This window comes from Talpa occidentalis, unplaced genomic scaffold (assembly GCF_014898055.3).
Source record: "Talpa occidentalis isolate TD23 unplaced genomic scaffold, MPIMG_talOcc4v2.1 talOcc4.4, whole genome shotgun sequence".
NCBI classification, from domain to species: domain Eukaryota; kingdom Metazoa; phylum Chordata; class Mammalia; order Eulipotyphla; family Talpidae; genus Talpa; species Talpa occidentalis.
Window position 1 is genome coordinate 51,301,750 of NW_023604295.1, and position 27,959 is coordinate 51,329,708.

At 42.1% G+C, this 27,959-nt stretch overlaps 1 pseudogene; it reads left to right on the forward strand.

Moving 5' to 3' along the window:
* Positions 1–893: 893 nt before the first annotated feature.
* Positions 894–27,552, forward strand: LOC119258122 (39S ribosomal protein L9, mitochondrial-like; annotated as a pseudogene).
* Positions 27,553–27,959: the final 407 nt, after the last annotated feature.

Sequence of the window (27,959 nt, forward strand, 5' to 3'; positions counted from 1 at the left end):
TCTTCTGCCCAGGCGGCCTACAGGAAGCACATGTGGCCACTTCTGCCACTGAAACTGGCTCACGGCAGATGGGAGAGTGAAACTGAGCTTGTGAGGAAAGAGGGTCTTGGAACAACTGAGCACAGCAAAAACAATGTCAAAGTCAGATACACAAGTACACAAACTACGTAGTATGAGCCACAAAAAAGACCACGAAGGAAACACACTAAAAAATAAACAAAAATATAGTTAGAAATGGATTGGTCTTCAGAGTCCTCTTACTCAGTCTACTGACTTGTAAATGCTGTCTGAAAAAAAAAAAAAAAATGCTGTCTGAATGCACTTTTCTTAAATGAGCCTTCATCTAACCAGCTGAAGGGCTCATTAGATAGGTATAAATGGATCTGTGTAATGCCCAAAATTCCAAAGAACCTGTTACCAATGAGGTTAGAGAAAACCTAAGTTTTCTCACTTAAAGGCCAAGAATTGTACCTGAAATCTAAAGAGCTAGTGAACAAGAGACACTCAGTTGGGAGCCAAGACAAGGTATTAGACAAACAGCAAATTTCCTTGAAGCCTCTACTTGAATCTTATTTCTGGTGCCTTATTTATGTGGACTATGACTGTCCTGAACTCTGACTTAGTCGTTTTGATCCAGGCGAATCAGAGAAGACCGGAAGAGTGAGTTTTCTCGTTCATGGGAGTCCATGAGACCGGGGAGTGCGGAGAAGGGCACATTCCAGTGGCGTGACCCTGAAAGGGATTGGTTGATACTTGTCTGAAGGGCCCGGCTCATCATCAGGTCCTGCTGTTGACCATCCTTCTTTCCCCTTTCCCTCCTGCTCTCCCTTCTTTCTTTTGAAAGTCTCCAAGTGCCAAAAAAGCATGAGATTCAGCACCAAAACTTTAGAGACATGACGGTGACTTCTCCCCTGCAAGATGTTCCATCTCAAACCATTCCCACCCCCGCCCCCTGCCTTGGATTCTGTTCATTCCCAATTCTACCCCTTGAACCATACCACCCCCCAGGCCATCTCCAGACTTCGACACAATATATACCTCACAAACTTCTCTTTCTACCCAAATCCAACTTGCCTATCAAGCTTCACAGCAAGAAACATTTCCTTCACCCTCACCCTTTTCAATAATCACAGTGCCATCGACTGAGGGAGCTATAACATGGGTCTAATGGATGGTGCTGAGGTAGAACTGGTGGGATGTTTCCAAAACTGGCTGGCAAGGCAGAGGGGTCAGAGGTGGAAAAGTTAAGAATAGAGAAAGGTGGATCCTGGAGGTTAAGCTATAAAACATTTACAGTCTGTGTTTCTCTGGTGGGTGTGGGTAGAAGCCATAGAGGCTGGACCTGCCTTTTATTATGAGAACTCCAAAGAAACTGAGTTTTAAAAATATGTAGCTAAAGAATTATTCTATTTATTCTAAGCAATAAGTACAAAGAGGAATACAGTCAAGTTTATTTTGATCACTGGTGTCTACAGGGTAGTGATTAACAGAATAGGAAGTAAGAAACGGTAGGTGAGGAGCAGTTCCCAGGGCCACCCTAGGCCTTTGGGGCCAGTCAGCAGTTCCTGTAGCATAGCATGAACTTCTGTGGTCAGCCAAGAGCAGACTCATTTCCACTTAAAAGTTCTAAAAGATCACCCAGAAGATTTGAATAGCACTTCTCCAAAGAAGACTGAGAGATGGCCAAAAGGTGCATGAAAAAATTCTTGCTCATCATCACTTATCATCAAGGAAATGCAAATAAAACCACAATGAGACACCATCTCACACCTGCAAGAGTGGCACATATCAACAAGACCAGACACAAATGTCGGCCAACAACAGGAATATGAAAAAAATTTTAACATCCCTTATCATCAGGGGAATGCAAATAAAAACCACATTGAGATACCACCTTACACCAGTAAGAATGGCACATATCAAAAAAAAAAAAAAAAAGCAACAACAAATGTTGGCGAGGGTGTGGTGAAAAAGGAACTCTCCTACATCACTGGTGGGAGTGCAAACTTGTTCAACCACTGTGGAAAGCTGTCTGGAGGTTCCTCAGTCTACTAAAAATGGAGCTACCATATGACCTGGCAATTCCACTCCTAGGGATCTACCCAAAAGACACAAAAACATTGATTCAAAAACACCTGTACCCCCATGTTTATTGCAGCACTATTTACAATAGGTAAAACCTGGAAACAACCCAAATGCCCAAAAATAGATGACTGGATAAAGAAGATGTGGTATACATACACAATGGAATATTATTCAGCAATCAAAAAAAGATAAACTCATGCCGTTCATAGCACCATGGATGGAGCAAGAAGGAATTATGCTCAGTGAAATAAGTCAGAAGGAAAAAGAAAAATATCAGATGGTTTCAGTTATAGCAGGAATACAGGGGAACCAAATAAGACATGCGTGTAAAAAAAATAATAACAATACAAAACACAACAAAACAAAAACAGACAATTATAAACCAGCGGCATCCTACAAGGGAGGAGGAGGGAGAGGGATCAGAATGAGGGAGGGAATAGCACAGGGGCTATAGTGATGGTGCATGGGTGCATGGTGAAGGAAATTCTATGGGGACTACAACTGAGGGGTAGGGGGTGAAGCAAATATTGCTTAAAAATGAACAATGATGTAAAAAATTTTAAAAAATTAAAATAACCATAATTTAACAGAAAACAAACCAAAAAACAAATGTTGGCCAAGATACGGAGAAAAAGGAATCTTTGTACACTGTAAATGGGAATGTAAACTGATCAAGCACCTATGGAAAATAGTAAGGATATTTCACAAAATATTAAAAACAGATCTACCACACGATCCAGGAATTCTACTCCTAAGTATCTACCCAAAGAATACAAAAACACCAATTCAAATGGATTTATACACTCCTTTGTTCATTGCAGCACTATTTAGCCAAGTTATGGAAGCAGTGAAGTGCCCAAGCACAGATGAGTAGTAGAGAAGGTGTGGTATACATATGCAATGGAATATTATTCAGCTAGAAAGAAGGATGAGATATTGCCATTTGCAGCAACATGGGTGGAACTGGATGGGATTATGCTAAGTGAAATAAGTCAGAAAATAGAAAGACAAATACCACATGATTTCACCTCTACATGGAATATAAAGAAACAAAGCAAGGAACAGACAAAGTTTTTGTTTGTTTGTTTTCATTTATACAAGCGCTGGGTATAGTCAGAAGTGCAGGAGGGTGAGAGAATTCACCAGAGCCAAAGCGGGGAGCAGAACAGGCAGACAGAAGGAGGACACTGCTGAGGGGAGCAAACCGGCGCTGCAGAGGCTGCGGGCAGCTTTGCAACCCAGTGCTCAACCACTGCGCCACCAGGGGAGGCCCCAAAACCAAGTTTTGTGATCCAGCTGTAGAACCTAAGGGTTGGGGGATCCAATGTAGAGGTAAAGTAGAGGGGCCAAGTGAACTGTGGTGGGGGGTTATTGGCATTTTGGTGGTGTAAGTGTTGTGGCAACATATGTTTGACGAAGTAAGAACCTATACTCCAGAATACAAAACAGTGTTGTCAACAAATGTTACCTCAATAAAAAATGAGGCAGAGATAGAGAGATAGAGAGATATCACTATTTTTTCTCTCCTGACATTTGGAGCTGTGGGCTGTACAGGTCTGGTTAGCCTGACACACTGGGTGGGTGAGGGTGGCAGGGAAGGGACTCTGCTTGCGTGTGAAGAGAGAAGAAATGCTGTCGAGAATTCAGAACCTTCCCCAAACCCATCAAGATCTTTCACAGCCCAGCCTTCCCCTCACCCTGCAATCCCCAAATGAACCCACAGCCTGCTCCACTGGCTGTAAGTGGAAACCCGACAGGAATCACAGAACTGGGTGAAGGGGAAGGCGAGGGATGATGTTTTCCACAAGGCCCATGACTTGTAAGCAGGATGCATGACCTAGGGTTTTCTCAGGGCACAGGCCAATCTCTCAGTAGTGTCTTTGATATTCAGCTTCTCCAAAATCTTCTCTAGAGCCACGACTCTGGCTCAGAAGTGGTGGAGGAGGAGGAGGATATCACAACTGCCTTCTTCCTTCTCGTTCAATCCTCCAAAGAGAATCATCCCGTGAGCTGCATCAGCCAGGAGTTCCCACTCACTGCCTCGTGGACAATGCCTCCTGCTGGCAGCTCATGTTACCACTAAGGGGAGGAAGAAATTTACCTCCTGCAGGTTCACAGTGGGCAGGTGGAGCTGGGACAGCGGAAGGGGGTGGGGTGCAAATATGGTCACTCTGAGTGCTTGGAAGAATCTGCTCCACTTACCCCATCTGCCATTTGCAATAACTAAGCTACTTAGTAGCCCAGCCATCTGATAATGAGTTGATTGTTCCAAAACCTCCTGTAGAGAGAGCTGCCTTGGCAAATCTAAGGCTCAACATGAAAAGAATGTCCATGACACAATCTCCAGCTTTTTATTAAGTCTGTGAGCTAAGGATTTGTTGACTGAACCTGGCCATGGCAAATGCAAATGCGGAGAATGTGGGCTGGGATTGATGACTATTTTAAGTCCACACTCCCGCAGTCCAGTGAGAAGACTCTGAAGACCTCCCCACAAAGTTTGCAAAGAGTTCAGTGGACTATGGGAAATTGCCTTTGCTTTTCCAGCTGTGAAAATAGGACACACACTCCCAGGAGACGTAGAATGCAGTCAGAAGAAAAGTCTTTGGGAAGAAGTAACTGATCTCTCAGTCTACCTCCCTTCAGAGCCCTTGCACCAACCAACATCACTCCTATCCTTCCCCTGTGCCAGCCTAGATGAGCTACCCCATCTCTGCTGGGAAATGTATCTTCTACCCCTGGAATCTTACTTCCTACTTCCTAATGCCTGGATCCCTCAACATCCACAATAGTTAGGATTGGGTTAGAAGTACAGATAGATGAACATATCACTCAAAGAACATAACAATCATCCAGAGCTCTCCTTCCCCTGATAAAAGGAATGCCAGGCCTAGGATTTCACAGGGGGACTTTAACAAACTTTTGGAGAACATATGATTTCAATGTCACTTACAACATATAGAACATGAAGGGAAAATTCCAAATTACTTTTATGAAGTAAATTTAAAATTGTTATAAAATAATTAAGATTGCACACAAAATAGGAAATCTGATTCCAATTCCACAAATACTGAGATAAAAAAATCTAAATAAAATATTATTATACAGGGCCTCCCTGGTGGTGCAAGGGGTTAAGCACTGCACTATGAAGCAATCCGCAGCCTCTGCAGCACGAGTTCAATCCCCAGCCGGCCATGGCACAGACCTCTCCTGTCTCGCCCACTGCTCCCCTCAGCAGTGTATTTCGTCAGTCTGCCTGTTCTGCTCCCTGCTTTGTCTCTGGTGAATCCTCTCACCGCCCCCCACCACATCTCTGGCCTGTTCCCCAGCTCTTGTATGCATAAATAAATAAAAATAATTCTTAAAAAATATATTATTATACAGACTCCAGTAGTATATTGAACAAAATACATAATGATCTTTTTCTAAGATTACAAGAAAGATATAATACCAGGATATTCATTGATATTAAATACTAGATCTGGGGCCTCCCCTGCTGGTGCAGTGGTTGAGCACTGGGCTGCAAAGCTGCCCACAGCTTCTGCAGCGCCGGTTCGATCCCCGGCCACTGGGTGAGGGTCCCACATGGCACGCAGACCTCTCCTGCCGCCTGCTGCTCCCCTCAGCAGTGTACTTCGTCAGTCTGCCTGCTCTGCTCTCTGGCTCTGGCTCCTGTGCTTCTGACTGTACCCAGTGCTTGTATAAATAAATAAATAAATAAATCTTTAAATAAATAAATAAATACTAGATCTACATAGAAAAGCATATGATCATTTCCTATGATGTTGAAAAGAAATAAGGCAAAATTCAATCCCTATGACTTGTTAAAAAACACTTAATAAAACAGTAATCAATAAATACTTTTATTCATTTTATTTTTATTAAATAAAAATAAAACAATACTAATTTAATTTAATAAAATAATTTAATATTCAATAATATTAAAATTTTATTAAATAAGTATGTGTAACATAATTACACATACACACACACACACACACACACCCATCTTACAACCAAAATCTTTTTTTGATGGGAAAACACTATAGGTATTCCCACTAAAGTTAGAAATATATCCACTATAAAGACCAGATGCCCACTATTGCCTTGAACAGTGAATTTATCAGTATAACTTATCTCAAATAAGTAAGAGTCATAGGAGTTAAAAATAAGAGCATGAAACTATCTCTAATGATCTATTATTATATATGTGGAAAAACCAATGGAATCAGGGGGGAAAGTACCATAAATAGAATTCTGTATAACTGGCAGTATATAAAATTAATATAAATAAACAATAGGCTTCCTAGAAATAATCATTAACATATTAGAAAATGTTTTGGAAGAGAATTCTCATTTATAAAAGCAACAAAAAGGAAAATACTCAAGAATAAATTTAATAAGAAATGTGAAAGTCACATTAAAAAAAACTTTATTCCAATGAATCAGCACTCCAAGTATACTCTTAAATGAAACCACACAGATACCAAAAGAAAGTATGGATGAAATCCTTTAAAACCTGGAAATGGCAAAAACCTTATTAATGGTGACTCAAAATCTGGAATCATTAATAGAATTTGGTGAGGAATTTGACTACTAAGTTTTTTTAAAGCTTTTGAATTTTAAAAAATTATGAGGTCGGGCCTCCCCAGTGGCGCAGCTGTTGAGCGCTGGGTTGTGAGGCTGCCCGCAGCCTCTGCAGCGCCGGTTCCATCCCCGGCAGCCGGGGAGGGTCCCACATGCACGCAGACCTCTCCTGCCACCCGCTGCTCCCCTCAGCAGTATATTTTGTCAGTCTGCCTGTTCTGTTCCCCGCTCTGTCTCTGGTGAATTCTCTCACCCTCCCATGCTTCTGACTGTACCCAGTACTTGTATAAATAAATTAATAAACCTTTAAAATATGTATGTAATGTTTATTAAAAAAATTATGGAGGCCAACAAAAGCGGGAAGGGAAGAGCACAAGGGACTATGGTGATGGATCACAGGTGCTGTGGTGGTGGAAGGGGCTACACCTGAGGAGAGAAATCAAATACTGTATAAATGTGAACAACGATGTAAGAAAATAAATAAGTAAGTATAATAAAAAATTTTAAAACCCCACGAAGATCAAAAGACAAATGACAAACAAGGAAAGAATATTTTGGAACTTCTCAGACAAGTGATTCCTAGAAATCAAGTAGAAAAACACAAATAACTGTAAACAGATCAAAATGATAGTTCTTAGAAAATGAAATATTAGTGTTCCTTAAATGTATAGTAAGGTCCTAAAATTCCAGTCATAAGAGAAAGCTACCATCAAAGTGCACTGTAGTGTATTTCTCCCCACCATACTGACAAAAACCAAAACTTTTTTTTAAGATTTATTTTTATTTATTTAAGCATACAAGAACTAGGGTATAGGCCAGAGATGCAGGGCTGAGAAGATCCACCAGAGACAGAGTGGGAAACAGAACAGGCAGACTGACTGAAATACACTGCTAAAGGGAGCAGTGGGTGAGACTGGAAAGGTCTGCTGTGCCATGTGGGTTAGTTGCCTGGCTAGGGATTAAACTCAGGCAGCAGTGTTGATAATGCTGAGACTTAACCCGTATGCCACCAGGGAGGCCCCCAAAACCAAAACTTTAACAGTGTTGGTGAAACTGTTAACCAACTGCTAAACTGCTGATCAAACTGTGAAGAAGCAAGTCATACACTGTTAAGAATACAAGGTGGGGCCTCCCTGGTGGTGCAAAGGGTTAGGACACAACCTAGAAAGCTGTCCACAGCCACTGCAGCATGAATTCGATCCCAGGCCAGGGAGCCAACCACCTGGCACAGCAGACCTCTCCTGACTCGCCTGCTGCTCCCTTTCAGCAGTGTATTTCAGTCAGTCTGCCTGTTCTGCTCCCCACTATGTCTCTGGTGACTCCTCTCTCACACCGCCCCCACTGCACCTCTGGCCTGTACCCCAGCTCGTGTATGCATAAATAAATAACTCTTAAAAAAAAAAGAATACAAAGGAGGAAGATCAAGATCACAACAGTGTTTACTCTTTACACAGGAACCCACTTCCAGAGATCTTTCCTAAGGACATGACTGCACAAATACGAGATGACTGAAGCACAGAGTTTTCATGGAGGTATACATCTGTTAGTGAAAGAAAATGAAACAACCCAAATGGCTGTCAATAGGAACCAAGTTGAATACACTATGATATCCAGTACCTCACTGAAAAAGCTATGTACCTCCATGTGATGGAGAATGAGGTAACCATAAGATGAGGACAAACCAACGCATTGCTGTGGAGTGATGTCCAAAAGACATTGTTAAATGATAAATAGCAAGGTGCCAGAAAAGTGGGTATGCTATGTTCCCTTAGTGGGAAGGACAAATTTGACTATATTTGTAATTTAAAAAATGTGAATTAATCAGAAATTAATAATAAAAATTGGTTAATGAAAGGTAATATGAATGGAGTTGGGGAGAGAGTGGATTGGAATGGAAGAAAAATTTCTTTGGGTCTAGTTTTGAACTAAGTAAGACTTGTAACTGTTTCTTATGCAAATGTAACACTAAAAGGGAAAAGAAAAGCCATCCCTAAAATTGAAGGAAAAAAAGAAACAACTTAACCTAATTGCATATCAAATTAATAACAATCATACGGAACAAATAATTATTTCAGCTGAGTTTAAAACTTAGCACTTTGTATTTCCTTTTGAATTTGGGGTAGGATAAAAAATATATCTATTCATTCTATTGTATTGCTATTTGGGAAGTAACAATGTCATTAGAAACCAAGCTTTTCAGTATAAGAGAAAATAGAAGAATAAATTCAAATAATTTGGTAAAACATTATCATTACAGATTTGAATTTGAACTCTAATATAAAACAATGGTGTGTGTGTGTGTGTATGTGAGAGAGAGAGAGAGAGAGAGAGAGAGAGATCTTGGCTAGCCCACCAAAGCCAACCATAAAACAACAATGTTCCAGCAGCAGTGAGTATCCCTACAAGCAGGATTTCTACAGTCATTCTGCACTTGTAGAGCCAGGGTTTCTGCAAGAAATGACTGACTGTAGGTCTGGGGCAAAGAATACAAAATGCAAGAATACAAAATGCATCTTATTCTTGGGAGAAATAAGGAATTTTTCAAAGATTAATGCACTCATGTAAAAAAAAAAAAAAAGGCCAAATCACAGGGATCACAAATGGCGAAAGTTATACCAATGAGAATATGAAAAAAGAAAAATGACTATAAGTTTATATTAAATGTGATAAATCTATAAATGACACTTCAAAACCAGAAAACTCTAAACAAAGCAAACTTCATTTGTTGCTATTGGAGGTAAGTATTACACCATCTCCTCATTCTACTACTAAAAATTAGTAAACTTGACAACATTTATCTTGCTTTACCATTCAGAACTGTATTTAAGGATAACTAAATAGACCTAGTGAGTGAGAGAAAGCACTTCTTTACAGAATAATTACAGTTAGTAACTACGGAATAAAGCATGTAAACCCTAATGAAACAATTGACTTAGTTAGGCACCCTCAGTGGAAACTGAAACCATTAGGTGAAAAGCAATGACAGCATGGATGCCAAGGTGCAAGAGCAGCCCCAGATTGCTTGTGCTCCCACAGGAGGAAATGTGCCTGCTCAAACGTGGGGCAAAGCTGTCCTCACTTCAGTCCACGGAGTAATCAAAACATGACTGCAATTTGAGCAACCAGACTTACTGTGTCACCTAATGGGGCCCAAAATGAACTGTAGTCTCATCTATGAAATATCCTTGCCTAAAAATGTTTAACCTGGGCCTCCCCTATGGCACAGCGGTTTCAGAGCTGCATTGTGAAGCTATCTGCAGCCTCTATAGCATGGCTCGATTCCCAGCCGGCCAGGGAGATACCCACATGGCATGGCAGACCTCTCCTGTCTTTCCCGCTGCTCCCCTCAGCAGTGCTTTTGATCCGTCTGCCTGTTCTGCTCCTGGCTCTGTCTCTGGTGAATTCTCTCACCCTCCCATGCCTCTGGCCTGTACCCCGATTCTTATATATAAATAAATAAATAAATAAATAAATAAATAAATAAATCTTTAAAAATGTTTAACCTGAATCTAATCAGATACATAAACTAATTATATTACCCCACTGCAAAGCAGAAAAAAAAGCAAAATGTGTTTCACCAAGACAATGTCATGGGAAAAAAAGAGGGCAGAGAGACTATTCTAGAATAAAATCAATTTAGGAATCCTAACAGTCAAATGCCACTCACGGTCCTTGATTGACCCTTGGTTTGAATGAAGACATTTTGGGGACAATTGTAAGAAACCAAATATGGGTCTGGCATTCAATTATTTTGATAAACTACTGCACATTTTGTTAAGTGTTTATTACAGGCTGAATTCGATCCTCCTTTACCCTAAATTCCTATGTTGAAGTCCTAATCTCCACTATTCACAGCATAAATGTATTTGGAGATAAGGTACTTGAAAAGGTAATTAAAGTGGGGTCTTTATAAGGTATTTGAAAAGGTAATTAAAATAAAGTGAAGTCTTTATGGTGGGTTCTAATTCAATATGATTGGTGTCCTTATAAAACAGACATTTGGACACAGAGAGACCCGCAGACAGACGGACAACCCAGTGAGAACATCGTGAGAAGGTGGCCATGTAAAAGCCAAAGAGAGGCCTCAGGAGACACCAAACCAGACTTCATAGCGGAGAGATGATTTTCTATTGCTTATGCTTTAAAATTAATTAATTTATTTATACATACAAGAGCTGGGGTACAGGCCAGAGGTGCAGTGGGGTGAAAGGATTCACCAGAGACAGAGTGGGGAACAGAACAGGCAGACTGACTGAAATATACTGCTGAGGGGAGCAGCAGGGAGACAGGAGAGGTCTGCCACGCCATGTGGGTTTCTCCCCACCAGCTGGGGATCTAACTTGTGCTGCAGCAGCTGCGGACAGCTTCACAGTGCTGTGCTTAACCCTTTGCGCCACCAGGGAGGCTCTAAATTTCTATTGTTTAAGTCACCCAGTCTGTCATGTTTTGCTCTTGTAGCCCTAGCAAATGAATACATTATGGTTATACGGGAGAAAAGTTTTCAAACATTTCTAATAAAATTTTAAAATGTGAAATATTATAATGTCTATAAGTTTGAAATCCTAAAAATATAATGGACAAAACATTGATTGTTCAATTCAGGTGATGGGAATATGGGTATTAATCACTATCTTTCTACTTTTCTGTTTAATTCAAAATTCATGGTGACAAGTCAAAATGAAAAGAAAGGAAGCATCCAAGTGCAGGAAAAAGATAAAAGGAACCAGCCAGGATGGGGCAGGTCAAGGACAAAGGACCCAGAGGAAGGCCCCTTACAAGAGACCCCTGCCTGCGGTGGGATTGAACTTGGGCCTGTCTTTTAACACATCTGAACATGATATAGGGGATTACAATTAAATTGCATCAGAGGAATTGCCAATTGTAAGGCTAGGACAAGAGAACAATTCAAAAGAAGTTTGGTTTGGCTGAAAAAAATCACTAATTTCAGTCTCTTAGATGAACTACTAAACATTTAAGTATAAATACTGTTCAGCATAATAATAACTATGAATACAACAGAAAAATACAGCTGGAAATATATAATTAATTTTAAATGTCACAATAATTAAAGAAGCTTTTCAGTATTTAGCCAAATTCCTCATATTGGATAGGCAGTTCTGAGTCTGAGCTAAGACTGCTTGATTCTCTGTCATAACAAATCTAACAGCCCTAACACATTTCTTCATGTCAATCAATCAACAAATATTGAGCACTTACTTTGCAAAACTGCTATGCTAGGCATTAGGGTTGATATGAAGAAGAAAAAGTTTACCCAAGGAGTTAACAAGGTAGATAGAAAGTTTGAATCCAAATGAAATAATGTAACATATAAAGCAGGCTCTCAGTGGGAAAAAACAGGTATAGATGAGTGAAGGTGGATTTACAGAATAATCATTTGTATCAGGTAATAGGAGAAAGAGGCAGTTGTGTGGATGAAGCAGGAATACCTAATCTCAGAGCAAGGAGATAGATCTGTGTATTATAAAGACAAATGCAGAAGTAGTAACAACCATTGGCATGCAGCCAGTGTTGAGACAGAGTCTCAGTGACATCGTTAATCCACATACCCAGAACGAGGGCTCCTAGGCAACACCTCAGAAATAAGATGGGACATCAGGCATGCTTAGACTGAATGTTTACAAACACATGAGAAACACGGTGTATTATGGATGTGGATTGTGTCATGGCTCAAGGGAAGGTTTTTTAAAAAAAGATTTATTTATTTATGCATACAAGAACTAGGGTACAGGCCACAGGTGCAGGGGGTGAGAGGATTCACCAGAGACAGAGTGGGGAACAGAACAGGCAGATTGACTGAAATACACTGTAGAGGGGAGCAGCAGGTGAGACAGGAGAGGTCTGCTGTGCCATGTGGGTAGCTCCCTGGCCGGTAGGGATCTAACTCATGCTGCAGAGGCTGCAGACAGCTTCATAGTGCTGTGTTTGACCCCATGTGCCACCAGGGAGGCCCTCAAGGGAATTGTTGATCAAATTGTCAATAGAAAAAGGGGGGGTACTGATTCAGAAGTACACACCTTGCCTCATGGGGGTAGATGTATGTAGTTTGCCCCTCCTTCATGCAGGTCAAGCGGGGAACACAAATGCTCGATGCGCCTGTAAAAGTACAGAGGGACATGTACCTTCTGTGGAGCTGGAGGATGAGTGGAGCTGTCAGACTGTGCCCCCCATCCCAGTCACCTCGCCTCCAAAGAAATACACGTTCTCTTTTTTTTTTTTCAATCTTATTTTAAGTAATTGTGTTGGGTTTTGTTGCTGTTGTTTTCTTTTCTAAAAAAAAAAAAAGATTTATTTATTTATTTATACAAGCACTGGGTACAGTCAGAGGCGCGGGAGGGTGAGAGAATTCACCAGAGCCAGAGCGGGGAACAGAACAGGCAGACTGATGAAGTACACTGCTGGGGGGAGCAGCGGGCGGCAGGAGAGGTCTGTGTGCCATGTGGGACCCTCGCCCGCTGCCGGGGTTCAAACCGGCGCTGCAGAGGCTGCGGGCAGTTTTGCAACCCAGCACTCAATGCTGCGCCACCGGGGAGGCCCAAAATACACATTCTCTTCACCTGAAGGAATGAAGCTATCCTTCCAGTGTCTAAGAGAAGATGTTAAAAAGAGGTGAGACACCCAAACGTTGTCAAGCAAAGGGCGAAGTGTTTGTGGTGCAGGAAAATGGATGCTTTGGTGTTGGATGTGGTGTGGTAACATACAGTTCACAACATAGCAGTTGTGAAGTTTACCTCTGCATCATACACAGGGTTGTAAGCCAATGTTTCCTCCACTTAAAAAAAATAATAAAAGAGGTGAAGTAGAATCTGAAATGTGAATAACCAAGAGCACACAGACTTTGCCAGAGGGGTGAGACCCCCAGATTCTATTTGGTTCTCAGTTAGACCTAGCGCAACCCCCTCCCACCAAGCCAAACCACTGTTACAATCTACAGTAAAGACCCCGCTGATGAGGAGATTTATGCAGGGCTAAGCTCAACATGGCTGATATTCCTGCCTAGTTAACCAGCACTAGACATCCAAGCCTCCTAGTTCAATGCTTGGCTACTGGGATTCCCCTCCTTTAAGGCTCTAATCCAATCTGATTTCTTGCCTCCTTGACCTTCCCCACTCCAAACACTCCCATTTTGTTCACTGGATGTCATGTCATCAGCAACATCCCTTTCATTGTTTAAAAAAGATTTATGTATTTATTTATGCATACAAGAACCGGGGTGTACGCCAGAGTTGCGGGGTGAGAGGTTTCACCAGAGACAGAGTGGGGAGCAGAACAGGCAGACTGACTAAAATACACTGCTGAGGGAGGAGAGGTCTGCTGTGCCATGTGGGAAGCCGCCTGGCTGGCTGGGGCTCCACTTGAACTCGTGCTGCAGTGGTTGGAGCTAGCTTGATAGCACTATCTTTAAGCCCAGGGAGGCCCCCCTTTCATTTTAAACTCGTGTTTTTGTTTTTTTGTTTGTTTGTTTGTTTTAACTGATGGTCCATTGGTTTACCTCCTTGCTAGTGTTTTGGAAGGATAGGCTTTCCCCTTCAGGTGTAGCCATCACAGACACCGCCGCCAGAGCACACCTTATCCACTGTGCTCTTTCCATGCTGCCACTGGTTCGAAGCGTGGGCCTGGATCAGAACCATTGCATCTTAAGCTTAAAAACTTGACCGAAAGGCAAATTCCTAGGTCCCATGTCTGATCTAGTGAGTCCAACTCTGGGGAGTACCCAGAGTCTACCTGGAGACTGTCCTCCTGGGGACTAAGCAGGTGCTGACACCCATCTACAGACTCTTTCCCAGACCTTAGAGGGCAGCCTGTCTTACCGTCTCCATCACAGTCGTGACCCACCTTCCTTCTTGCATATTTATTAAAATAGCCTACTCAAAAACAGCAATGAGGAAGCTTTTCTACCTTTTGTCTTCATCTCTAAATTGTAATGTCACCCCCCACACTCACGTACACTATTCCTGTATCATGTCTGAAGTTCTAACTAATTCTCTTTTACCTTAAAACAGTGATATCCACGTTCTTCCAATTATATTTCACACCCCATCAGTTAAAAAAAATTAAACAATAACCTCCCCAAAATGTGTATTTAAAGTATGTACACTGGACCTCCCTGGTGGCGCAAGGGGTTAAGACAACCTATGAAGCTGTCCGCAGCCTCTGCAGCACGAGTTTGATCCCTGGCCAGGGAATAACCCACATGGTGCAGCAGACCTCTCCTGACTCACCTGCTGCACACCTCAGCAGTGTACTTGTCAGTCTGCCTGTTCTGTTCCCCACTGTCTCTGGTGAATCCTCTCACCCACACATACCTCTGACCTGTACCCCAGCTCTTGTATGCATAAATAAATCTTAAAAAATAAAGTATGTATACATATGAATGTATGTATTATTATATGTTATATACTTACATGAGAGAAAAAGCCAAAGTTTAGGTAAAGATAATTACATGACAAATGTGACAACTTCTTTATGCACCACACTGACTCATCTTGTGCAATTTCTCCGGAGACATCAGTTTTAAAGGAAGAGACATTTCAGGGCTTGGCTACCACTGCAACCTTCTAGACCCAGGGATACATGTGCCCTCTGACCAGGAGTACAAGTCAGATTTTTCGCTTGTACTTAACAAATCTCCAGGGAAAAGAGAACCAGGTTGTAGCCTTTGTCAATGTCAGTGGTGTAAATACTCCCACTGTGGTGACTTCAAGCTACCAACATGATGTCACTGAACAGGAAGCGGGAAGCACACAGCCATCTCCAACACAGCAGTGTTATTAGCCAGCTCCAGCACAGTGTCTTTGTGCCCAAAGCTTCTTGATTAAGGTCTATTTTTCAGTTAATTTCCTTTCTGTGAGGGAGCTGCTTTCCTAATTAAGCATTTTCTAATTAACGTGTTCCTTTTTAATTTCTCCAAGCTCTTGCTATGGCTGGGGTAGATCTTTAGTCCTTCTGGATTTTGGGGTCTCCAGGTCTGATACAGAAGCCAGATTGTCCCCTGGGGTTTGTCTTTCAGGGGTGAAAATAGGTGGGGAGAGAAAGAATGAGCTCTACGCCTTAGAAATCCTTGCCTTGTGTACCTATGTCAAAGATATGAGCAAATAACAATTCATCCAGCCCATGCAAAGGAGAACCGGAATTCTTTCTTTTTTTTTTTTTTAAAGATTTATGTATATATGCAAGAACCAGGGTACAGGCCAGATGTGCAGGAGGGTGAAAGGATTCACCAAAGACAGAGTGGGGAACAGAACAGGCAGACTGACTGAAATAGACTGGTAAAGGGAGCAGTGGGCGAGACAGGAGAGGTCTGCCACGCCATGTGGGTTGCTCCACGACTGGCAGGGATAGAACCAGCACTGCAGAGGCTGCCGACGGCTTCACAGAAATGTGCTCAACCGCCTGCACCACCAGGGAGGCCCTATCCTTTTTTTTTTTTTTAATTGAAGTGACACGGACTTATAACATTACTTAGATTTTAGATGCACAGACTTACATATCAACATCTGTATATACTACATATCAACATATGGTTTATATTACATTAAGTCTGGTTTCCGTCCTTCAACCTGTGGTTGACCCCCTTTTACCCAACTTACCAGCCCCACTTTTCCCTTCTCTCTGATAACCAATATTTTGTTCTTGTAATCTAAAAATCTGCTTTTCGCGTTCTCTTAGCCATTTGTATTTGTTCTTGACTCACCACTAATGAGTGAAATCATACAGTGTTAGACTTTCTCTGTCTGACTTATTTCATTAAGCATAATAGGCTTTAGGTCCATCATATTGTCACAAATAGCAAGATTTCATCTTTTTTGAATAGCTGTGTGTATATATCATATCTTCTTCATCCACTCATCCATCCATGAACGCAAGCTGTTTCCAACTCTCAGCAATACATGTAATACTTTGTTGAACATGGGGGTTCATATATTCCTTTGATTTAGTGTTCTCAGTCTTTGGATAAATACCCAACAGTAGGATAACTGGATCTTCATTTTTTTGAGGACTCTCCATACTGTTTTTTAAAATGGACACACAATTTTACATTCCCACCAATGGTATGAGGATAGGGAGCTGGAATTTAGATCTCTCCAAAACCCATATTCTTTAACTGTTACAGCTTTTGTCTCCCCATCTCTCTGCTCCCCTCCCCATATGTAAGCCCCAACCCTGACAGCAACAACTAGGTAAGAGCACTTGAACTTTCAGAGCCAAATGGAAGTAAATATGTTTAATGTGTGAGTATTTGTGATTGTGAATGGAGCATTTACTAGGTGCCAGACTCAGTCCAACTGCTTTATAAAGTACTATTAGTATCCCCATTTTGCAGATAAAGAAATGGTTTAGAGGCCTCAGACATTTTCCCCAAGTTCATATAGTTAATAAGAAGTAAAATTCATATTTGAACACAACCAGGGTGACCCAAGAGTCCATGCTAGAGTGACTCATGTTTTCCTGCCTGCCTCGTTATGTAGTGTCTGGCACTGGAGTGGGCTCTGAGTACAGTTGAAAGTGCAAAGAAGTGTGCCCCTGCCCTCAAGCTGCTTTACACTTTATGCTCCTTAGGAAGGCAAAACTAATATAAAAGAAGTAATTAGAAAATCTTAGCAGACAGCCTGTAATTAGCTATAATGTAATATCCCCCATGGCTAAGCAAAGAGCTTCCTGGTGGAGGCTAGGAAACCTAACCCCTGCCTCTAGAGCTATAATCACTCTTTTAAAAAATCAGAATCTAGGTCAGATGGGGCCCTCGGCCTGCAATCTGGTACTGTAATTCTCTCTCCCAACAATCCCATCTGACCAAATGGCATATCCATGAAATAGCTATATAAAGCCACTCTATAAATGCAGGGTTTTTTTTTCAAAGCTTCTCAAACTAATGAGAAAATATTTTTAAACCACTGTCTAAAAGTTTCTGGCTCTGGAGTGCCACGAGGTCCTAAGTCTGAGCTCACTGGTCTTTCACTCACCCTTACTTCCTAGTGGTATCAGTTCTTTGAGGTTGTCCATGCTGGCCAGTGCTAAACAGATCATGTAGTAGAAAACTATATATCACTAGAGGAAGGAAACTTCAGAAATCCAAGTTTGTTCATATTATTATTGCTGTGGAACAAATTATCTAAAAGTTTGGTGATATAAAAGAGCAGCCATTTTATCGCCATTCAAAATTTTAGATTTTCAGCTGGGTGAGTGTTCATTTGCTAGGGCTGCCATAACAAGCAACAGATTGGTTGGCTTCACAACAGAAATTAGTGTTCTCACAGTTCTAGAAGATACTTGAGTAAGACCAAGGCATTTGCAAGGTTAATTTCTTCTAAGGCCTATTTAAATAACCAGATTAGGCCCAAGGTGGAGCCATTCATGCTAAATCCCATATTAGCAAACCAAAACTTAATTAAGTTTTTATGCTCAACAGTATCAGAAAAAAGGTCTGGATCCAGCAATTTACATTTGCCTACTTATCACAAGTTACCTGCTCTAACTCTAAGATTCCCTTTGCTCCATATAAGGAAAGAAACCCTGCTTTAATCAATTAACAATTTCCCGGTTCTGCTCACTTTGGTCTATAAAACCCTCTTGCTTTGTTGTACAAATTGTTTCCTTGGAGTTCCTTTCCTCTGCCATACTGGATATTGTCAGATACATGAATCAGAATAAAAGCCTACTAGATCATTAAGTTGCCTGTGAAAAATTTTTTTTGAACAGGCCTCTATCGTAGATGGCCAACTTCTCCGTGTGTCTCCGGTGGTCTTCCCTCTGTGTGTGTCTACGTCCTAATCCCCTCTTCTTGTCAGGACTCTGTTATATTGGATTCGGGCCCACTCATGTAACCTCATTTTATGTTAAAAACCTCTTTAAAGACCCTATTTCCAAACCCAGTCACATTCTGACGTACGGGAGTGTTAGGATCTCAACACAAGAATTTGGGGAGTATAGTTCTGACCATTGCATGAGTTTTTGCTTTTTATGCTTTCACTGACATCACTCATTGGGACTCTGTTGGCAAAAGGGCTGGTGGACAGGGTCCCAAATATCTTCAATCACATATCTGATGTACCAGTGAAAAATGGTTGGAAAGTTGAGCTCAGCTGTGCCTACTGACCAGAGGACCTTCTCACAGGCTCTCTGTCCTGGCTGTTTTGGGCTAGTAAGCTGCAGAGACTGGTGCCCAGGAGAACCATACTTGACCTTCTATGACACAGGCTCACATAGTACCAGCTCTGCTGTGCTCTATTCATCAAAGCAGGCACAACCTTGCGTCCAGATTTGAGAAGAGGAGATATGGACCACAAGTAGATGGATGGAGTCTCAAAGAATGTTCAACCATGTTCTGTATTGCTATAAATTGCTTACAGCTCAGCCATACCAGTCACAAACTTTCCTTCCATTCAGTCTCCTTAACCTAGATGAGAAGAACTCAATTAACAATCTCAACCCTCTGCATCCCTCTTTGCTTCTTGAGGACTCGTGGGGGTGGCTCATGTTGATAAGAATCAAATGGTCTCCTTCTGACCCCTTCTGCCATCTGATCTCATTAATCCTTCACCAACGTGGCTATGGTGAATCCTTTACCAACTATAGGCGGGCCTGACTTCCTCCAGTTTCCAACCCCACCTTCTTCCTCCATTGTTTTGGGAGGTGTTTTGTGATCTTCTCTGTATTCCTTTTGGAACTATTCTACTCAGCTCAGACCTCTAGCTCCTAATCTTCATAGCTACCATTTTGTATCTTGCATGCCACTTGCCTCCTCCTTATCAGCCCTTCTATTATTAAAAAAATTGAAATTTGGTTATGTCTGACCCAGATAAGGCCGCACAGTGAGAAACCTATTTGTTTGAGAGACTGGAAAACTCAGGAGAGAAGTTTCCCTAAGAGGAGATAGCACGAAACACTGACAGTCTGACTCAAGAAAAAAGTCTCAGTTCTCAGAATCTCTGCTCCTGTCAAATGCTGAATGCATGTGTCACATGGATCCATCCTAGCTCCCAGCCTGTAGACACAATCTGGATCCTGGATCCTGGTGAGAGACAGGGCTTTAAATAAAAACGGAAAGATCTATTCCTCTCCATACTTTAAGGCACTTATAACTGAGTGTATCACTAAGAAAGAGGGTGTGCTCCCACTCTTTCATGGAGGAGAGGTTCCAGGCTATTCCCTGTGACATGCGTGTTCTCACCTGCATAGAGAGTCCATGTGATACTCGGGGAGGAGGGTCCCGAGAAATAGCTGTGGGGGAATGTTCCAGGGGCAGAAAATGTACACCGACAAGTAGGTACAAAATGGAGTGGGACTTGCATTATTAAGTTAATCAGCCCAACATTCAAGTCCTCAGAAGGGGCCTGGGAAACTCAAGTAAGTAGATAAGCCACAATTTTTCTCCCTCTCCTTGTTTTGCTGTCCTTTTCCATCCCCTGGGTAGACAAGAGTTCTTCAGACCTGGTGGTCTCTCCTTGCATATTACTAGCAAGCCACTTCCATGAGTCCTGGGCAAGGAGCTGCAAGTCCTTGCACACAACTGCAATTTTAAGTCTTGTGACCTCAGGTACTAGTTTTCTGAACTAGGATTATTCACCTGTATTTTTTTGTTAAGTCACATACTCATTCATCTCACAGGCCATTTTAAGAATCAATTTTTTAAAATGACTTAAAATGAATAAGATCACTACATAAATACTAAATATCTTAAGCCTTTGACATTATCCTTTGTGACTTCAAAGAGCAAAGAACGATTGTAACAGAAACTTCTAGACATCATTTCCATCTATATACATTCTCTCCCCACCACACTGTAGGCCTTTGAATGTAGTGACCGTGTCTTAGTCACCTTCATATTCCCTCACAAATCAACTGCAGAGCCTAGCAAACTACTAGGACTTAATAAATTATTAGTAACCAATTTAATTTTAAAACCACCCCATCCTATTCTCCCTCATCTTGAATCATCTCTCAAATTCATAGCCCAGCGCCTTATCTCTTTTCTGAGTTAACAAATAGCATTAATGATTGGTTTGTTAAATTTCCCCATTGCCTTGTGGGACTCTGGTGCCTGAGCATGCATCCTTTCCCAGCGACTGTCTTTCTATGAGGGGGTATGAGTATGAATTGTACTTCCCCTGCATCTTCACCCATAGGAGTTTCTGGGTGGTTTAGAAGCAGAGTGCCTGAGCTCTAAATGTGATGTTTACATATCTGTAGATCTGGACGCTGGCCGCCTCTATGGACAGGCCTGGTGAATGAACTTATTCCAGATTTCCTGAGTCTTCAGGAAAAGGCATGTTGTTGAGGCTATTTCTGGTCACCACAGAATGACAGTAGTAAGGATTGGGAGGTGAGAACAGATTGAATGTTACCATTCTTCTTTTTAAGTTTATTATTAATTGGTTGGTTACTTACAGATTTATATAACTCTGGGGTACATTTTCACACTACATATGTGCATATGCTTCACCCACTGTTCACCAATACTCCAGTGCCAGGGACTTACCTCCTTTCATCCCCTATCCCCTCATACCTCCCGTTCCCTCTGAGGACCAGGATTGTTTTTCTGTGTTTTGCCAGTATGTGTTCTTTGGTTATTGGTATTCCACAAATAAGTGAAACCATCTGGTAACTCTCTTTCATGCTGACTTACTTCACTTAGCATAGTCACCTCAAGATCCATCCATTCTGTTCTAAAAGGCATATTTAATCTTTTTAACAGCTGTGTAGTATTCCACAGAGTGTAGAGTCCACAATTTCTTTATACAGTTATCTGTCACTCCTATGCTCATATCAGCACTATCCATAACAGTCAATTCATAGAAGCATTCATCTTTCATAGGCAAAAGTTTCCTTCTTTCCTCAGCTCAGCTAAAACTAATGCCCTATCCAGCTCTCATTTAAGATGTCTGGTGTTATAGCAGTGACTCATTCTTTTTCTCTCCTGCCAGAAACCAGAGAGGTATTTGCAGGGTGGGAGAGAGTTGCTCCCATTTGAAAGGTATTTAAAAAAATCCTTACCTCTTTTAAAGAGCTCAAGTTAAACAAGAGTTCCTTGAGAGTTTAACTTAAAGATACTGTATAATACTGGCTTCCCAGGTATTTAAAAAGAAAATACTGTGCTCTTTCTCAGATGAGTCACACCAAGGAAAAATTATGACATAAAAGTCCTAGTCGAGGGGCCTCCCTGGTGGCACATGGGGTTAACACGCAGCCTATGAAGCTGTCTGCAGACACTGAAGCAAGAGTTCAATCCCCAGCCAGGGAGCTACCCACATGGCGCAGCGGACCTCTCCTGACTCACCCACTGCTCTCCTCAGCAGTGTATTTCATTCAACCTGCCTGTTCTGTTCCCCACTGTCTCTGGTGAATCCTCTCACCCCCCTACACCTCTGGCCTGTACCCCAGTTCTTGTATGCATAAATAAATAAATCTTTTTAAAAAATGAATAATGAAGTAAAAAAAAATAAAAATAAATAAATTTTAAAAAGAAAAAAGAAAAGTCCTAGTTGAACCAAATAACCCTGTGTTTCAGGGGGAAATTATGGGTGAGTCATGGACAGGCACTTAAGATTCATTTGCATAGGAACCCTGGTTTGACAGTGACATGCTGATTAGACTCTAATCTACTTCCTCCACCACACAGCTCCCTTCAGACCTGTGAGGCTGATGACATAGGGGAAATTCTCTCCCTGAATGGCCCACAGGCACCTCAAATTCACCACATTCAAAGCTAAACTCAACATTTCCACCCCCTCACCTGCTCATTCCCCAGAGCTCTGTATCTCAGTTGGTGGCATCCCATCTAAATTACCCAAGTGAGAAACCTAAGAGTCCTTCCTGACACCTTGTTTCCTTGGCACCACTGTCCCTCACATCCAGTTACCAATTCCTTAAATTTTCAGAACCTCTCCCACCTCTACATATCAAATATCTCCTGCCCAAAGGGAAGTTTTCATCATATCTCACTTGAAATACTGCAATTGCCTCCTGTTAGCCCTTGGAGTGACCTATCTAAAACTCAAATCTGAATCCATTATTATCTGCTTAAATAACATCCAAATTCTTCTAAATCTAAAAAATCAGAATCCAAAGATACTTTAAAAAGCTGCTTCAGGGCCTCCCCGGTGGCGCAGCGGTTGAACGCTGGGTTGCGAAGCTGCCCGCGGACTCTGTGGTGCTGGTTCGATCCCCGGCTGCTCCCCGGCCACCAGCGAGGGTCCCACATGGCGCGCAGACCTCTCCTGCCGCCCGCTGCTCCCCTCAGCAGTGTACTTCGGTCCTTCTGCCTGCTCTGCTCCCCGCTCTGGCTCTGGTGAATTCTCTCACCCTCCCGCGCTTCTGACTGTACCCAGTGCATGTATAAACAAAACAAACAAACAAATAAATAAATAAATAAAACATGCCTCTATTAAAAAAAAATTAAAAAAAAAATGCTGCTTCATATCACTCTCAAGGCCCTCCATGCATATACCCCCTGCTTATGTCTTCAGTCTTTGTCTCTTCCTTCACTCTTGGTGTTTGACACATCTGTGACCACAAACAGATTCTGGTTTTTAATTTGGTGGTTGGCTGGAGTAGGTTAGGTATTATCAAAAGCATCTTCTGTTGTACTAGACTGTTCTTTACCCAGTCTTTTGACTAGAGAAATAGTAATCTTCTTGAAGATTTTTCTATCTTTGCCTCGTGTGGGTTCCAAGTTGAAGACATCTCCATGCAGTTTGGGACATATTGGAAGTGAAAGGGAAATTCTGGAACTCACCAGTGTGCCTTTGCTCAAATCGTGAAGCTCCAGCAGTATACCCTTTTCCTTCCACCTTTCAGAGTTTTCCTGTATTTCTTGTTTTGTGTCTGGGATGATTTTTAGTTATAAGAAGGAGAACTAGTGAGAAATGGAGTTATACTGTCTTGGTCAGAAACTCAGCCCATCAATTATTAGATTTTAATAAATAAATCAAGATCACTTGAGAAATACTTAGGGACTAGACCAATTGGGTATTTGCAGGATGTCTACCCGTCTACTATGGAGAATACTGGAGAAAGGGTTTCTCAGGGAAAACCTGCTCTGGAGTCTCCAAATTTTGTAGAAATAAACAGCTATTTCGACCAGCTCCTAAGGGGGCGTGTCAGACTCTGGGACACAATAAAACTGAGTGTGTCTTAGGAAGAGTCTGGGGAGAGAGTGGACTGGGCTTTTTGTAGAAGGCTGATTCCAGTTTGCAACTGCACAGTCATCAGTCCTACCTCTACTGCAGGTCAAAAAAGCACTACAACATCCCCAGTTGAGTTCCACTTACTCCCCTGTGGAAGGGAGGTTGAGAAATCTTCAGAGGGACAGTTGAAGTGTTCACATACTAACAGCCACTCCTATCCAGTCATGAATATGAGAGTTCAAGCCAGCAGCTTTGGGGGGCAGTACAGAGCAGCCTCTAACTGTACAAGAAAACAAGAGACAAGGGGAAGGACCAGTGCAGCCCAGGAAGGGAAGGCGGGTTTAGAACATTCCCTACGTAGACTTTAGTGTGGACTGTATTTAGAGTCCCCCTTCCTCACCTCAGCCCACGTCCAGTGACTGGGAACGGCTCATGGGGAAGGATAGGGACAGGAAGAGTGAGTTAATGAGTTCTAAGGGTGGCTTGATCGTTCACGGCCAGAAACTTAGAGACTCACAAAACTGGGTCAGGCATTAGCAAAGGACTTTGAGAGTTTTGAGGTAGGGGATCCCAAGATATTTTGAGCTAAAATGAAAAACAGGGGCCTCCCTGGTGGCTCAGCGGTTGAGCACTGGGTTGCGAAGCTGCCCAAGGCCTCTGCGGCACCTGTTTGATTCCCGGCTGCTCCCCGGCCACCTGAGGAGGGTCCCGCATGGCGCGCAGACCCCTCCTGTCGCCCGCTGCTCTCCTCAGCAGTGTACTTCGGTCCTTCTGCCTGCTCTGCTCCCCGCTCTGGCTCTGGTGAATTCTCTCACCCTCCCGCGCTTCTGACTGTACCCAGCGCATGTATAAACAAACAAACAAACAAACAAACAAATAAATGATACATGCCTCTTTAAAAATAAATAAATAAATAAATAAATAAATAAATAAATAAAATGAAAAACAATGTGGTCCATCTGATATTTGCCCCTTTAATCCTAATTTAGTTATAAATGTAATCATGAGTCTATGAGCTAACAGGTCCCCCTTCTGACAGCATTTTCCCTTTAATATTCCCTTTTACCCTAAGATATATTGATTTTTTTCACACTTGGGTGGAATATATGACCTATATCCCATACTCTGCTGTAGAATAACTGAGACAGCCTAAAAGTGAGGGCATTGCATAGATCGGGATCATCTAACCTAATCTCCTAATCTCCTGTTTTCCAGGGATTGGAAGGGTGAAGTGAATTGCCCAAGGTCATTAAACAAGTCAGCCCTATCTCAAGTCAGCTCTATCTCAGCCCAGGCCTCCTGGCTCTGAATTACCAAACTCTCCTAGACCAAGAAACAATGCAACCTTGTTTCCTACTCCTGAATCTTTTTTAGTGGGTTATTATAGAATGAGACTTTGACATCTGCTAACAAACTCTGTAGGATTTGCTGTTGGCCTGGTAATGGGAAACATGTCAATAAGTAAATCTACTTATTTATTTATTTTTATATAGATGAATAATTCCTCAACCTGTCAGCAAATAGTAGACAAGTAGAACAGACAAGAAACACATGGGAAACCTTTAGTCAGAAAAAATATTTTTGGAGAAAAACAGAAACTCATCCTTTGCTACAGCAGGGACTGCGGGATCCACTGGGCATCCAGAGCAGGTGTTGAGCTCATGCGCAGCAGCCCCAGGGCCCCGAGGCAACTCCCACAAGCAGAAAAGGAAGAACTGGTCTCAAAATTGTGGCAGGAGTAATGATTTGCTTTTGCATTGGAAGTGGACTGATCCTCATGAGGCAGAAACAGAACTGTCCCCCACAAAGGGAAGTTGGCTCCCCAAACAGATAACCAGCAGATGCGCTTTACTAGGTTTTGAGTTTGGAGGTTTTTGCTTGTTGTTTGTTAGACTTTATATTGTTTGAAGCAATGAGCGGTGGTGAAAGAATTGTCCAGGGGCAGGTCATTGTTCTCTTTGGCTCTCACATGTCTTCGTAGTCAAGAGGGTATAAAACACCTCTTTTTGAGTTATAAAAGGAATTACATTAGACAAGTGTTTGCTCTTTCACCACATATAAGGCAGTGTTTCTTAATATGTGCACTATAAAGATTAATTCAACAGGATTTCTTTTATAAAAAGTTTGTGTGCTGCATACATCCTTACCTTTACCAACAGGCAGAAGGTACAAAGTAATGTTATAAAGTTATTAAAATAAGAAAATGGCAGTTCCAAATTGGAGGCTTTTATGCTAAGCCCACCAAGACTTAATACCTAGCTGAGCTGCAGTTTCAAACCTCCCCTAGAAATGTAGTCTTAACTGGTAAGTATGGAATTTTCTGGTCAACACCAATGAAGTAACTTCTTCATTTCCCACAGAAAAATGAGATAATCTGTCACAAGACCTTTATCTATGCACCATACATAGGTTACTTAAATCTTAAATAATTCCCTCTTCTTCTCTTTTGCCTTCTCTTTGACTATAATGTCTTTCCTTTGGGGGCCTCCTGTGGCAGCACAGGCAGTTGAGTGCAGTGCTGTGAAGCTGTCCACAGCCTCTGCAGCACCGGTTCAATCCAGCTGGCCAGGGAGAGACCCACATGGCACAGCAGACCTCTCCTGTCTCACCCACTGCTCCCCTCAGCACTGTATTTCAGTCAGTCTGCCTGTTCTGTTCCCTGCTCTGTCTCTGGTGAATCCTCTCACCCTCCCGCACATCTGATCTGTACCCCAGTTCTTGTGTGCATGAAAAAATAAATATTAAAAAAAATCTTTCCTTTTGTATAGTGTCTCAGTGTTCTCTTCTGCTTGCAAACGGGATGCTGCCCAATTCATGAATCATTAATAAAGTCAATCAGACCTTTAATATCAACTTGGTTGAGACTCGCCTTCACAGGGAAACATGGCGGAGGCCCCAGGCCAAGCTCTGCTGCCTATGTTCCCTCAGCAGCTACCCTGAATAGTCCAGGTGCTACTCCAGCCTCGACCTGAAAGGAACACCCCTTGTCTTGGGCGCCACTCCTGCTCTTTTACTTCAGGGCACAGCCATTGTGAGTGCTGGTGGGAGGTGTCAGCTGACCAGTGCTGGTGGGGGCCAAAAGTGGTGGCTGAACTGGCAAAATGGCATCTACAAGTTGGTGGAGGACTCAAAATATCAACCCAGAGGCAACCTGGAGCTCATCTTCATGCAGGTGGTGGAAGAAGTTGGAGTCTAGGACGATGGCTCAGTGAAGAAATCTGTGGGCCATAATTGGCTACTTCCTCAAAGGCCAGCTATATGTGCATCCCTTGAAAACAAGAGGTTGTTTGGAGAGAAGAAATTGCTGAGGCAAGATGGAAAATTAGGAAAGATCTGGACCAGAGCTGGTGAGGTGACAGCGAAATTTCTGAGAAGTTGTCATTTGGAGACGTGTGAATGAAGAACAACATTAAATGGGAACTAAACCCTGAAAGACATGTCACTTTCTCCAAAATCTTGGTGTTGTGGTTTTCCCACATACACTGAGGTTACCAGAAGAACCCATCAGATGTGGGGGTTTCTGGCCTGATGTGAAAGTAAATGGACTTGATACTGTGAAGGGCCTATGTCTGTGGTGGACTCTGAGAGGCCCAAGACCAAAAGATGTAAGTACTGGTTAGCCCAGCAAGCTGCCAAGGGAATGGCCCCCACCACTTCCAGAGGATCTGAATTGCTCACCCTTGAAAGGTGTGAAGCAAAATCAGAGGAGCAGTGGGCCAACAATGGCCCAGCTCCCTGAGCTTAGTCCCAGCTCTGACCAAATATGAAATTTTATAGATCATATGGGTTATCAGACTAAACTTCACATCCATGTGAAGTCTCCATATTTTCCCTCTCCCTCCTCAACTACTTTCATACCAGTATTATGGGACAGTCCTGCTTCAGAAGTACCAGCCTGCAGTTTTTATAAGCTAAAGATTAAATGACCAAATCAGTCTAGAACACACTCAGCCTCTTTCTCCATTTGAATTCACTGAAACAAATGGAAGAGCTTGCCATTTTCTCTAGTACTTGGCTCATTCTCAGCATTCCAAGTGAACATTTGTATCTCAAGAAGAAATTTTAAAAGTTATGTTCTTTAAAATAATAGTAATAATTAATAATAATAAAATCAACTTGGTTAGATTTTTGTTTTTTAACAAGATA